We start from the raw sequence: 16,080 nt of genomic DNA, 5'->3' as shown, positions 1-16,080 counted from the left end.
ACTAGCCATCAGGGAGATGCAAATAAAAACCACAATGAGATACCACTTGACACCAGTCAGAATGGCCATCATCAAGAAATCAACAAACAAGTGCTGGCAAGGATGTGGAGAAATGGGAACCCTACTGCACTGTTGGTGGGAATGCAGACTGGTGCAGACACTGTGGAAATCAGTATGGAATTTCCTCAAAAAACTAGAAATGGAACTGCCTTTTGAACCAGCAATTTAACTGCTAAGATTATACCCGAAGAATCCTGAAACACCAATTCAAAGAACCTATGCACTCCTATGCTCATAGCCATGCTGTTTACAATAGTCAAGTGCTGGAAACAGCCTAAGTGCCCATCTATAGATGAGTGGATCAAAAAACCGTGGTACATTTACACAATGAAATACTGTGCAGCAGAAAGAAAGAAGGAACTCCTGCTATTTGGGACAACATGGATGGAACTAGAGAGAATTATGTTTTGTGAAATAAGCCAGGCAATGAAAGAAAAATACCATATGATATCACCTGATACAGAAAACTAATGAACAACACAAATAAATGAACAAAATTGAAGAAGGAACAGAATAACAGTTATCAGGGTGGAGGGAGGAGGGAGAGTAGGGGGGTAAGTAGGGGAAAGGTTTAGTAAAGGAATTAGTATAAATAATCCATGGACACAGACAATGGAGTGGGGATTGATGTGTGGGAGAAGGGGTGGGCTGGGCGGTGATAGCAATGATGGAAAAGGTGGGATAATTGTAATAGTAAAACAATAAAAAAAAATTAAAAAAAACAGAATTCGTTTGTAAAAAAAATGACAACAAACTCATAGCCATCAACAACTGAATCTAAAAAATAAAAACAAAAACAAACTAAGCAAACAACCAGAACAGGAACAGAATCATAGGTATGGGGATCATTTGGAGGGTTATTGACTGGGAGAGGGAATGGGGAGAAAAGGGGAAATGGTTCAGGGACTAATAAGCATAATTGTTTTGTATAAAACAGACAGGGGGAAGTTAAGAATAGTATAGGAAAGGGTGAAACCAAAGAACTTATATGCACGACTCACAGACATGAACTAAGAGGGGGTGGAATTGCTGGAGGGAAGGGGGATACTGGGAAGAGGGGAGCAAAGGGAAAAGAAATTGGAACAACTGTAACAACATAATCAATAAAATATACTTTTAAAAAAAGGAGAGTGCCCCAGCAAATTAAATATTTCAAATGAAGAAATTTGAATTTATTTAATTCTTTTGGGAAACCAGCTGACAGTCTTATAGGAACTCCTTTGCTGCTCTTAAGATTCTATATTTGACCTTTGACATTTTCATTGTGGTATGTCTTGGTGTGGTCCTCTTTGTGTCCATCTTGTTTGGTACTCGTTGTGCACCATTTAGAATGCATAATTTTAGCATAAATATTTTAGAAATATTCATTTTGTTTGCTCTGTGTTATTGTTAATAATGGGAGTTCTGCATCTAGATTTGTTATATGTCATTAACAAATCAACCACAGAATTGAAATTATAATTATTTTGAATTACTTATTTACTGTTTAATTGTATCTAATTTCAGATGCTCCTAAAATGGCCTAATAAAAACTTGGGATGCCAAAAAAAGAAAAGAAAGAAAGTCCCAAGCTGAGCATTTAAATTAATATGGGCCAAATGTCAGAAAGGGGAGAGCTTGAGGTCAGAGGAGGTTTGCAGAGAGGTCTTCAGAGAAGGCAGCCACAAGATCTGTCTGCCTGGAGAAGATGGCAACAGAGCTGATGGAGCTATGGAGACCTGCCTGGCCACCCAGACATGTGAAAAGTTCTTGGAGCTGAGCTGTGACAGGTAATGCTGAGCTGCAGACTTCTGCTTTTCTGAAAGACAAAACCTTTGAGTGGCATATTCTGAAACTGTCCTGGTTTAGCAGAGGGAAGCTGGACTATTTGTTTTGGGGTGTTTTTAAAGGGATCAGGACTTAACAGCAGAAATTTGTCATTATTCTAAATCTGTATAACCTTTAAATAAACAACCCCTTTCCTTTTTCACTAAACGTTTGCCTTGGAAGTCACATTTCTTGGTAGCAGGCAATCGAATGGCACAGCTGTTCCAAAATACCATTGGCTGTTTCTGTAACAGCACCAGCCCCTACATACTTTTTTATTCTAAGGTATCTCAGTTTTTTAAGTACTGCTGTTTTGTTGATCATGAGTGACCCTAAGGCACTGGTGGGCTGTCCCCCTGGGAGTTGGAGAGAGCACATGGTGCCACATGTGTTGTTCACACATGTCTAGTATTCTGACACCAAGTGTCAACTCTGGAACTTTCTTTACCTTGGATATTAATTCATAATTGTTTGGGTTTTTTTTTTTTTGTTATTGGTTGATATACTTTCCATTGATTTAAACTTATATTAGCCCAGTAGTCATTTATTCCAAAGCCATTGGACCGCTTGAGTACACAGTTGCCACCATTTAATGAAATATGTGTATTCAGGTCTGTAAACCTAACAGTGTGACTTGGAGTACTTACTGCAGATGACTCTGACTGCTTAGTATGTACATGGACAATGATACCCAAAAGAAAAATGCTTTTATGTTTATAGATTATTCCATTAAACTAAATAAAATGGTATCAATAAATGTATTTATACAAAAAATACAAGTTAAATTGACTTAAATTTAATGTGATGGGTAATGTTTTGTTAAAACTAATTATGACTTTTAACACAAACATAATAGAGAATCTTGAAAATGGGCTTTTTTGAAGTCAGCATGATTTACCAACCCCATTGGGCTCTTTACTACTTCAAAGAGAATGGCAGTTTTGCACTTTATTTTAAACATTACAATCAAAAGAGGAAGAGGAAGTGTTACAGAACCCCTGGGCTGCTCCCATTGAAAACAAACCCATGGGCTCTTTAGTTAGGGGCCCGATTGCCCACCACCAAAATTATAACTCTCAATACCAGAGTTTAGTGAAAAGAAAAAGAATTGTTTATTCAACAGTTATATAGATTTAGTTATTTGTGGATTTCTGTTGTTAAGTCTTATGTTCTTTAAAACACCCATAAACACATATTCTTGCCTCCCCCCTACCAAACCAGGCTAGTTTTAGAAAAGTCAGAGAAACCCTTTCCCTACTTTCCAAACACAGTTCAGCTTTACCAGTTGCTGCCAATCATTCAATCCTGATTGGGGAGACCTTGTCTGTGTTATGGGGTCCACCAGCTTTTAATCCAGAACCCCATGGATTCTCAGCCTCCTTGTAAACTGTATAGTTAGTCCTTTTGTAATCCACATGGTCACTCTGTTCCCAGTCAAATCCACACAGTCAGCCTCAGCCTCAGTCAAATCCACACAGTCAGCCTGGCTAAAATGTCTGCCGCTTATTTTTAAATCCCTGACTACGTCCTCTGATTGCAGTGTGTGTGGTAACCAGTTCTGACCATTCACAGAACCTCATGCAGGCTCTGTGTGCTTTCTCCATACCATCCCCTGGTCCAAGTCCCCTCCCGTCTACCTGAGGCTTTGGATGCATTAAAGCCATTTTGCATAAAAAATACACTAGCCACCAGCCTCAGGCATGTGGAGGCATTCTAAAAGCTGCTTCCTTTTCCCCATCCCCCAGCCGCAAACTCTGGGGTTTTTTGGAACACCCCTGTTTCTGTAACTTAAGTGAGTTACAAAAAATCCATTGGTGATAGATTAAGGAGGTGGGAGGAAGCAAAGTGGAGAAACCTCTGGGATTGGATAAAAAGTAAAATGATAGATACATCTTTTACATAGGTGGGAACAGGATAGTAACAGTCAACAATTAACAAGATAACAATAACAATGAGGGGAACTGTGGTCTCCCCCTGGTGCAATGCCTGTGCTTGGAGGGGTCCAGAAAAAGAAAATCTGACATTCCACAAGTATGTTTTCATAGAGGCAAAAAAAACAACAGACAAGATCAATTAAGGTAAAGATTGACCTTTGTTAGGAAAAACTACTGGCCTAGGACATGACTATCCACCATGACCTGTTTTTAGTTAGAAAGTTTTTAATTCCAGATCATCCTGTGTGGTTACTTTAGGTCTCTGTAAGACCACCGCACAGGTTCAATATGTGGCCCCTTTTCTTCCAATGTCCCCCTTTTGGTCATAAATCAATCCAAAGGGTGCATTAATGACCAACCAACCTTTTGATTAGATAAGGAGTTCCCACAATACTAGGAAGGCTCATTCCTAGGAAGTCTCAATGTCAGCTTTTGTCTTGCTGAACAATGGGCCATAGGGGATGGGGCAAGACTGTAACCTTGGATGGAAGTCTAGGTTGAGTTTTTTTCTTTAAAGTTAAAGGCAGGCAAATGGGAGGCAGTCAGGTTTAATGGGCCTTTATTAAAAAAACCCTAGATAATTTCTAACCTATAAGCTATCATTACACAGGTTTTGCTGTCTCTCTTACTTCTCTGTATTTTGCATCTAGTATAACATTCGCTTAGAGTTTGAGGGCACACTATAAACCTTTTCAGTTTTTATAATCTGACCATGAGATGGGTTTCTATTTACTATGGCCCATTTACTGCCCATTGGAGGAAGTCAAGTGCTGTTATTGGAAGCTGTAACCTTAAGTTTTGATCAGAGCCATGGCTGTAAGAACACAATGCTTTAAATTACAATTACCATAAAATTCCAGAGTCCAGGAAGACAGGTGGAGTTCTGTAAGTATATTTTTCTGTGCCTCAGCAGCAGTTATAGACAACCATGATTTTATAGTCATTTCAACTTCTATCTGAATATAGTTAGTAGTTTTTGTTGGATTAGGGGGTAAGCACATTCAGGACAAACTATCTCCTTTTAACTTCTAAAAATTTACATATCTATTTTCTTCCTTTTGCAATAGCATTTCTTCTAAACTTCAAAGTAGAAACCATCAAAAGAATATTATTGATAATACAAAAGTTATACACCTTCAGCAATTAACAGTTGGGCTGTATACATAAGGTTTGAGAGAAGTCTAAAGAATAAGTACAATTATTATTATTAATATTAGCAGACAAGTAAAGATAAACAAATAAATTTTAACATTAATTTATAAGTATACAGGCCTTCTTGATGTTTTGGGATAGCTGTCTATCACTGGTACAGTGGCTTCTCATCCTCAAGAAGTCTTTAATCTCCACTACAGGTGAAAGTGTTACAGAAGCAGAGGAGTCCAAAAATCCCTGGAGTTTGAGGCTGGGGGATGGGGAGAAGGAAGCAGCTTTCAGAATGCCTCCACATGCCTGAGGCTGGTGGCTGGTTTCTTTCATTATGTAAAATTGCTTGGATGCTTCCAAGGCCTCAAGTGGATGGGAGGAGTCTTGAACCAGGTGATGGTATGGAAAGCACACAGAGCCTACGTGGGGTTCTGTGAATGGTCAGAACTATTGGTAACACCCACTGTGTCAGAGGACGCAGTCAGGGATATATAGGCAACTTCAAACACTTTGGGCGGCGCTCTCTGGGGGGTACGCTCTGGGGCTGTCTCCCTCACTGGTGGGTGTTCGCAGAGGCGCTCTGGAGAAGGAGAGAAGATCCACGCGGTTTGCAGGAAGAAGGCAGTTTACAAGGAGGCTGAGAATCCAGGTTGTCCTGCATTGAGAGCCAGAGGTCACCACAGCACAGAAAAGACCTCCCCAATCAGATTGAGTGATTGGCAGCTGCTGGTAAAGCTGAACTGTGCCTAGGAAGTAGGGAAACGGTGTTTCTGACCTCCCTAAAACTGGCTAGGTTCGGTAGAGGGGAGGCAAGGATATATGTAACTGTTAAATCAACAATTTTCTTTCCACTCAACTATAATATTCAAAGTTGTAATTCTGGTGGCGGGCAATCAGACCCCTAACTAAAGAGCCCGTGGGTTTGTTTTCAAGTGGAACAGCCCAGGGGTTCTGTAACAATTTGGCGACCCAGCTGGGACTCTGTAACAAAAGGAAATGTTAGAGACAGGGACAAATGTCCACATCTGGTCAGGCCCCTGATAAGGTCCCTTCCAATAATGTTGGAGAGTCTTTAACTCAGAAGTTGTGGGATAGGACTCAGTGGAGCACAGCCATTTTCCTGAGAGATGCCTCTACATATCTATGGTGGGTAGCTAGTTTCTTAGTTATGCAAATGGCTATGGCTGCTCTATAGCCCCAAAGACACGAAAGGGTCTTTGACCATAGAATGGTGACAAAAAGGCTCACAGGGCCTGCGTGAGATTCTGCAAGTGGCCAGGACCTGTCACCACACTGACTGTATCATTGGCCACGGTCAAGGTTCTAAAAATAAAGCAGCAGCCATTTGGTGAGCAGAGCCACATGGTTTGAAAGGATATAGAGGGACCTCACCAGCCCACCAGGAAGTCTGGTGTGTAAGAAGGTGCCATATATTTCTGAATTAAGAGCTGTAGAACACCACAACATGGACAAAACCTCCGCAATCAAGCCTGGATGAATGGGAGCTGCCAGGAGAGCTGAATTGTGTCAGGGACATATGGAGCCATGGACTTTTATTTTCCTAGAGTGAGCAGTAGCTCTGACTTTTCTGTCCTGAAAATGGCCTGATTTGGCAAGAGGGGAGGCAGGACTGTGTGCCTGTGGGTGTTTTAAAGGGAGTGGTACTTAACAGTAGAATTCGACTATTAATCTAAATCTGTATAACCTTTAAATATATAATTCCTCTACTTTTGACCAAATTCTGGTATTGGGAGTTATGCTTTTTGGTGTTGGGCAATCAAGCCCCTCTTAAATGAACAGCCTGGGGGTTCTGTTTCAAAAGTGGTGGTCTTTGAAGTCTTCATCTCCCAGGAATGCACTGTGAAATGTTACTAATTTATTAATCCTTGTAAGCTGGTTACAAAGCCCTTAATAATAATGCTAAATGTCTCTTTTTAGTAAAGTTGATTCATACATTTCTTCATCTAAATTAACAGGGCAGCTGGTGGCTATTTCATAAGGAGAAAGGTTATGTTTACCATAGATTTCAAGTTGAAGAATACAGTATTCCCTCACTTATCATGGGTATTACATTCTAGATAACCCCTCACCCCCGTGGCGTTGGTGAAAATCTGCGAAATAGGAACCTTACATTTATTTTAGTATTTATATATATTTTAAGGTTTTATAAACTCTTCCCACACATGTATAAACCATTCCCAGTCCCTTATTGACCTTTTCTACACTTTTATAAACACTACTCATGTTCTTAAGCATATTCTACACTCTTAAACCTATGTACCTTTAACAACATACGTATACAGTACTGCAAAATCCTGCAATATAGCGAAAAATCCACGATAAATAATTAAATGTAATATTTTTAAAAATCCCGCGATATAGTGAGGCCACGATAAGTGAATTGTGATATAGAGAGGGACTATTGTATTTAATTTCTTTAGCACAATAAAATATTACACCCCAGTAATACCAGCTGGAGACAGAAAAAAATGCACTAATGTATAACATACAGATGAACATCAAAACCATATACATAATCTGAATTACTAATTTTTGTAGAGAGGGCAAGGGCAATGTTAGCCACTTAAGGTTATAAACTTAAAGCTTTCACAGACTTCTACAACCATCACAAACCTTCTTATCCTTTCAGAAATCAACATCTTTAGAACTCACTTTCTTCCTTTTCCCTCAAAAGTATTTGTTACAGAGCAGGGGTCTGCAAAAATCCCCAGAACCTGTTGGCTGGGGGATGGGGAAAAGGGAATAGCTTTTAAAATGCCTTGGCATGACTATGGCTAGTAGCTAGTGTCTTAGTTATGCAAATGGTTTGGTTCTTCCAAGGCCTCAAGGAGATGGAAGGGGTTTTGACCATGGAATGGTGAGGAAAGAGCACACAGAGCCTGCTCGAGGTTCTGTGAATGGTCAAAACTGGTTACCACACCCACTGCATCACAGGATGCATTCAGGGATTTAAAAGTAAGATGGCAACCATTTTAGAGAGGAAGAAGAGAGAACCCCATGCTGTTTTGAAAGGGAGAATACCATGTGGCTTTGAAAGGGCAAAGCACATGCTTTCCTGGACCATTATATGGAGGCTGATGACATCATGCCCCAGATTCTGAAGGAGGCAGCTGACATATAAAGGATGGGGAACTTCTGGTCATGTTTTTGGCTTCTAGCCTTTTGGGGAGCAAGGGAAGTGCTGGGTCCCGTGGGAGAACAGGGCTCTGAGCAGGAATGCTCACTGCCCTCCCCAGGTTGGAATATTGTAAATAAAGACCTGTTTTCCTCAACACTAGTTGTTGGGTACTACACTAAGGCGCCATGTTAAAGAACCCCCTTTCTCTCTATAACAGTTTTGGCGACCCCAAATGGGACTAATGGAACCTGTAGCCAGGTTTGCTCTGTAATGTATTTTCATCTCATACCTTCTATTACCAAAATCAAGCAATTTATTTCCAAGCTAACTTGAATTTTTAACTTTTTGAAACCTCGATTTCCAATGATAACCAAAAATAAGCAGCCAATATTCCCTAGATTAACTTTTATGAAAACATTTCATAACCTGTACATAGTTTCCTTTCTTGGCAAATATACTCACTTTCAAGAAACACACCTCTAACAAAGACATTTATTAACAAGATACTCATTAATGGCTCAAAATCCACTCCACAGCCTCTGAGCAACAAAAGCCAAAAGCAGGTGAATCCGAGACTTGTCTAGCAATCAATGTTTTAGCATTTCAAAATATCTTGATATCCAATAACTTTAATCAAAATTCATTAATTTAGAAAGAAATAGCTGAAATAAATTCATTTGATCAGATATGGCTAAGGTTTTTTTCAACCTTTTTGATGAGATTTACCTTCTGAAAAATTGGCATTTTAAGAGATGGTCCAGATAAGAGTGCTTGGAGACCAGATATTTGCATTTCAAAGACAGACTTTGGTTTCAGGATTGCTGGAGGGAAGAATGGGGTATTGGCATTTATTTGCCTTCTTTAATCCAGAGATCATCTAAAATTTCTTACTAACTTAAAAGAAAAATTATCTGTACTCCTCTTATAAGCTTTCAATTTCCAAATCAATATATGTTTCCCATTCATTCAGTTTAGTTTTAGAGCTGGCATTTTCTAATTTTGCATTAAAAAGTTAATTTAGGCACTGAAAGGAAAGTACATTTTGGCCATTTTAAGTTGATATCATTGCCAGATAAATCTTCCCATTTCTGTGAAGTACTTGCAAGTCAAGGCTTCCTACCAGGAGTATTGCCAAGGGCTGAGGTCTGGAAGTTTCTGGCATTGGAGGCAGAGTTTCCCAAGTTAATTTTAGTTTTATTTTAGGATATGTAAAGTCTGCACTTCAGACTCAGAAAGAAATTCCAATCAAAAAGCCAGAGTTAAAAACCAGCCACTCATTTTTTTCTCCAGTCCCGCTTTAGCATGGGTTCTGTCAACCATTAATACACCTTAACTCCACTTTGAGGATTTAAAAAGACAGCTCAAATAAAGTTGGGGCCTCATACCTTAAAATAGGGAGGTCCACAATGCCACTTATGAGCACTTATTCACCCTTTGCAAAACGAGGAGTGATGAGGCACAATGGGACCCTGCTGGTACTTAGCAGCAGTCTGGGTATGCAAGGTGGTCCTGGGTGGGCCTCTTTGGAGTCCTGTTGTTACAGAATAGGAGTCTCCAAAAATTCCCAGAGCCTGCGGGTTGGGGGATGGGGAAAGGAAACAGTTTTCAGGATGCCTTCACAAGTCTGTGGCTAGTGGCTAGTGTCTTTGTTATGCAAATGGATTTGGTTCCTCCAAGGCCCCAAGAAGATGGGAGGGGTTTTGGACCATAGAATGGTACAGAAAGAGCACACAGCCTATGTAAGGTTCTGTGAATGGTCAAAACTGGTTACCATGCCCACTGCGTCACAGGACGCAGACAGGGATTTAAAAATAAGCAGCAGACATTTTAGGGGAGAACACCATGCAGCTTTACAAGGAAAGAGGGAACACCATGTGGCTTTGAAAGGAAAGGGAGAACTCCATGCAGTTTTCAAGGAGGCTGGAAATTCAACGTGGTTCTGCATTAAAAGCTGGAGGGCACCGTAACACAGGCAAAACCTCCCCAATCAGGATTGAATGGTTGGCAGCTGCAGGTAAAGCTGAACTGTGTCTGGGAAGTAGGAAGACTGTATCTCTGACTTTTCTAAAACTAGCCTGGTTTGGTAGGGGGAGGCAGAACTATGTGTTTGCGGGTGTTTTTTAAAAAAAATAAGACTTAACGGCAAAATCCACAAGTAATCTAAATCTATATAACCATTAAATAAACAATTCTTTTCATTTTTACTAAATTCTGGTATTGAGAGTTATGCTTCTGGTGGCAGGTAATTGGGACCCTAATAATTGAACAGCCCGTGGGTTCTGTTACACGGGTGCATGTCAACATAAGGGACATTCAAACCTGTTGAGAATTTTTGTGAGTTTATTTGAGCCAAACTGACAATTGCCATGAAGAAAAACCTCAACAAGTTGACATAATGTCTGGAGAATGGCAGTTTTTCACTTTATTTTAAAACATTACAATCAAAAGAGGAGGAGTAAATGGGTTACCTGAAATTCATTGCTGATAGATTAAGGAGGTGGGAGGAAGCAAAGTGGGGAAACCTCTGGGATTGGATAAAAAGTAAAATGATAGATACATCTTTTACATAGGTGGGAACAGGATAGTAACAGTCAACAATTAACAAGATAACAATAACAATGAGGGGAACTGTGGTCTCCCCCTGGTGCAATGCCTGTGCTTGGAGGGGTCCAGAAAAAGGAAAATCTGACATTCCAGAGGTATGTTATTAGAGATGTAAAAAAGCAACAGATAGGCTCAATTAAGGTAAAGATTAACCTTTGTTAGAAAAAAAATACTGGCCTACAACATGACTACCCACCATAACCTGTTTTTAGTTAGGAAGTTTTTAATTCCAGATCATGCTGTGTGGTTACTTTAGGTTTCTGAGTTTGTAAGAACACCACACAGGTCTCCCCTGAGCTTCTCAGGTTTAATATGTGGCCCCTTTCCTTCCACGCCACCCACCATAACCCTTTTTGTTAGGAATTTTTATGTTCATATAACAGAACCCACAGGCTGCCCTGATTGAAACAGAACCCACGGGCTGTTCAGTTATGAGAGGCTCAGTTGCCCACCACCAAAAGCATAACTCTTAAAACCAGAGTTTGGTGAAAAGAAAAGGAATTATTTATTTAAAGGTTGTACAGATTTAGATTAATGGTGGGTTTCTGCCGTTAAGTCTTATTTTCTTTAAAACACTCACAAACACATGGTTCTGCCTCCCCCTGCCAAACCAGGCTAGTTTTAGAACAGAAAAGTCAGAGGTACTGTTTTCCTAGTTCTCACAGTTCAGTTTTACCTGCAGCTCTCAATTATTTGAGCCTGACTGGGGAGGTTTGGCCTGTGTCCTGGTGTTCTTCAGCTCTTAATGCAGAACCATGTGGATTTTGCAGCCTCCTTGTAAACTGCATGGGGTTCTCCCTTCCCTTTCAAAGCCACATGGTTCTCTCTGCAAAAATGCCTGCCACCTTACTTTTAAATCCCCGACCCCTGACTGTGGCCTGTGTCGCGGTGGGCAGTGTGACTAATTGCAGCCACTTGTGGAATTTTACATAGGCCCCGTAAGACTTTTGTGGTCATTCTATGGTCAAAGCCCCTCCCATTTCCTTGGGACCCCGCTCTGTAATATTCAGATCATCCTATGTGGTTACTTTCAATCTCTGAATTCTCAGGGCCCACCGTGCTAGCCTTCGCTAAGCTTGTCAGGTTTAGTATGTGCCCCTTGTTTCATCCACAGTCTCTTCCTCTGGCTGTTCCTGAGTTGTAAATCCTCTGTAATAAACTGATGAGCTAGTATGTAAACTATTTCTGAGATCTGTGGGCCACTCTAGCAAATTAATTAAACCTAAGGAGGACATTGTGGTGACCTCTGATCTATAGCCAGTCAGACTTGCAATTGGCACCCTGAGTTGAGAGGTAGTTGGAACTTTGAATTTGCAGTTGTTCAGTCAGAAACACAGGTAATAACCTGGGATTAAGATGGCATCTGTAGTGTGGGGGGGGGGGTGGGAGGCAGTCTTGTGGGACTGAGCCCTTAAACTTCAAGAATTTGATGCCAACTCCAGGTAGTGTCAGAATTGAGTTAAATTTTAAGACACGCAAATGGTGTCACAAAATTACTTGGTTTGTTATGGATACACCCCCCCCACCCCCACCCCAAACACACATGCTGCAATTGATCAGGAACAAAAGACAAATCCTTTACTATTTTATTCTGTTAAAAACAAAATTAAACCTAGTAAGTGAATCTGGCAGCATCCCATTTAGCCACTAGAAGGGCGCTGTCACAAGCATATGTACACAATGTAGTCTTTCCTATAAGCCCAGCAAACTGCTTGGTTAGCTGCCTGCTGAGCAGCCCAGCACCAAAGAACAGACAAGGGTCACAGAAGGTAACTATGCTGTTCACTCAGCTTTTGTTGAATGCGGGTTCACTCGAAGTAGGACATCAACATATATTAATACCCCACTCACACTATGACAATCTTAGAGAAATGTAACACACACACACAGCAATCAGTGAAGGATAATGAACCTGAGTCTCAGAGTCTCAGTCTGCAGGCCCAGGAGACAGCACGGTGGGCAAGGGAGTTGTCAGCATCTTGCAGGGAAGGATCTTCAGAGCCAGGTGAGTAGCAGGGTGGACGAAGTCCTCAGTCCACAAGGCAGCGCCTCCAGCAGCTGATACTAAAGGAGATCAGTGTGATGTGAAGCAACTCTCTGGTGTATGGAGCTCAACTGTCTCAGTAGTAGTCTGGAACCTGCCTCAGTTATACCTTGAAAGTGCTGTACTCCACCATTCTAGGTCTTTTCGTTAAGTGTTTTGACCCCTGGTACCAAGAAGGGGATTTCCCCAGGAGCTTATCTATGGGTGGTCTCACTCTGCAGGCGAGGCTGTTCTGATCATGTGTGCAGGAATCAGGTGTGTCTCCTTGCCAGATGTGTCTTGCATGACTTGGGTAGTTTCCCTCTAGAACCAAAGTGTCTTGGCTGACTGGCAGTCATCTTGGTAGACATGAGTGACTCCACTTTGTTTTATATACTTGATGCTATCCTGACTAGACCAATGCCATTTTATTGGTCCTGCTTTCCACAGGTGTTCCAAGGAGTTGCACAAAATGGGAGGATTTTATTAGCAGAAGGGTGGAGTAAGACATCTATTAGCGAAAGAAAATAAATTATTTTGGGACCAGAATATTTTTTCTTTGGGGGATGAGAAGCGAAAGGGATTTTATTATGTACATTGCTGCTTCTTTCTATGGGGGATTAAGAGGGCCTATGTAACAGATTACCTTACTGGTATTTGACCAGAAAAATCCCTGACTGGTTAAAGTTAATTAATATTACATTTCTGTAAGAGATTAAGACTGCAGTTAGATCAGATATTAAATCTAGGTTTGGTATTATGGGCTTTTACAACAGTAATGACCTTTTGGACCTGTGGTTTTTTTCTTTAATAATTCTAAGGACTGCAAAACCTTTTGTATCATTTGACATATTAAATCTGTCAATGTAAGAAATGTCCAAACCTGTAACAAAATTTTATGAGTTTATTTGAGTCAAACTGACAATTGATGGGAAGCAAAATCTCAATGGATTGATAAAATGCTCCAGAAAATGGTAGTTTTACCATCTATTTCATACATCAGAATCAAAGGGGAAGACATAAGGGGGTTACATGGAATCCATTGGTGGTAGATTAGGGAGGCAGAAAAAAGAAAGGTTGGGAAATTTCTGAAAATGGATAAAAAGTAAAATGGATAAACACATACTTCTTTTACATTGGTGGGTACAGGATAGTTAAGAATTAACACTTACAGCACATAGAGATGGTGTGTGGGAAACAAGATAAGCATGAGGGGTTTTATGGTCTTTGATCTGGTGGGAGATTGTGCCCTCCTCAGGAGTCTGGAAGAAAGGAAATTATCCTGACATTCCAAAGGTATGTTAAGGCAGATGCAAAAAGGCAATAGACAGGCTCTATTAAGATAAAGATTGACTTTGTCAGGGAAAATACTGACCTAGAACAGGACTACCCACCATGACTGGCTTTTAGTTAAAAAGTTTTAATTTTAGACCATTCTATGTGGTTACTTTAGGTTTTTGAGTTTGTAAGCCTGTTACGCAGGGCTCTCCTGACCTAGTCAGGTTTAGTATGTGGCCCTTTTCTTTGTCAACAACTCTAACTTTGCTCATTTTCATGGGCCCACAATAATTAAAGGAGTACTAGTAGAACAAAAATCAAGTTTGGGTTCTGTGATTAAGAAGTCATACAGATAATGCTGAATGAATTTGTTCATGGACTCAAAATGCAAAATTTACCAGTCTGTCAGAGAACTAGTGGACCCTTTGGGTCTATGAAACCTAATTTGAGAAGCACTGCTCTTATAAGTGATTTTCTTTCACAGCTTCTCTTCTTCCATTCACATTTCTAGGTAAGTTTTATAAGAAATATTCCATAAGCAGGTAAGTAATTAATAAAATTCTTTAGCAGAACCCAGTTTTTCACATATGAAAAATTAACAGAAAACATTTCAATAAAAGTAGTTAAAATTTGATCAAGTAAATTCAGTGGAATTTTACATAGCCAGGCCTTAAGTTTATGGACATGTATAAATTGTATGGACCCGATGGGTAGCGAATTGAATTAGTCACACTTCTCAGTTCATGAAACAGTGTTATCATTGGTGCATGTAAATCACTGTTTTTTTCCTGTTCATTTAAAAAAAAAATTATTGGGATGATATTGTTTAATAAAATTATATAGGTTTCCAGTGTACAATTTTATAATACATCATCTGTATACTGTATTGTGTGTTTACCACCCAAAGTCTCCTTCCATCACCATTTATTACACTTTACCCTCTTCTATATCCTACCACCCTCTTTAAATCACCTTTATTGTATTTGGTCTCTGTCATCCACTATCTTTATTCCCGCTTTAAAAAAAAAATATTTTAAGTACAGTATCTTTATATTTATTTTAAGATTTCATTTATTTACTTTCAGAGATAGAAGAAGGGAGGGAGAAAAAGGGAGAGAAACATCAATGTGCAAGAGATACACAGACCTGCTGCCTCTTGCTTATCCCCAACTGGGGACCTGGCCAGCAATGCAGGCATATGCTCTGACTGGGATTTAAACCAGTGACCTTTAGGTTCCCAAGTTGGCATTCAATCCATTGAGCCACACCAGCCAGTGCTCTATTCTGACTTCATTCTTCCATATAGGTACTCATGATCATGTGTCATATATAGATCTTAGGGATATGACTGTAGCCGGAAGTCACAAGCCCTCTGCCAGGGGGACCTGCAAGTGGTCCCCGCTACCCAGGTGTCCTGTGATCTCAGCCTGCAAGAACTTGCAAGCGAGTCTGCTGACGCCAGCAGCTGCACGCGGCTCCTGGTGACTGAGTCACAAAAGCCAGGGAACAAAGCGGGCTGAAGACCTAAGCCTCTTTCCCATAGTGATAACATTGAATGGTGCAGACCCTTGGCCCCTTACCTGCACACAATTCTTGGGGGCCGGTTTACAAGTCTCTAAGAACAAAGAAGCTTGAAAATTAGTGTCTCCTCTCTCCCATAGCAACTACATCAGATGTGGAACAGACCCTTGGACCTTTGTGATTTAGTGCTTTGCTCTGTAGCCCTATGTTAATGTTTATCCCTCTTAGTGGGATCACGTAAGCCTTTTAGTTCTGTAGCTCTATACGTTAATGTATATCCCTTTTAGCGGAAAGAATGTTTGTTACTATGTAAGCCTTTTTAGTTTCTATTTAGTTTTACTTTAAAAAAATATTTTCTGCAACCCAATAAAAGGAATGGTCGGGCTGTGAACAATCGCTGATAACCAGAGAATGTTATAGCCCTCCGTTCGTTGCTGGCCACTCATCGGGCTTGCTGGGCTTAATCTCAGCGTCTCTTTCCACAAATATTCATGCAGCATATGACTATATATCACATTTGTAAAATATAAAACATTACTTTCTATGTCAGAGAAGGAAAACTCTGACTCCAA

The sequence above is a fragment of the Furipterus horrens genome, unplaced genomic scaffold, assembly GCF_987537825.1.
Source record: "Furipterus horrens unplaced genomic scaffold, mFurHor1.1.pri manual_scaffold_4, whole genome shotgun sequence".
In the NCBI taxonomy this organism is placed as follows: domain Eukaryota; kingdom Metazoa; phylum Chordata; class Mammalia; order Chiroptera; family Furipteridae; genus Furipterus; species Furipterus horrens.
The sequence above is the reverse complement of the archived record's forward strand: the minus strand, read 5'-3'. Positions refer to the sequence as shown.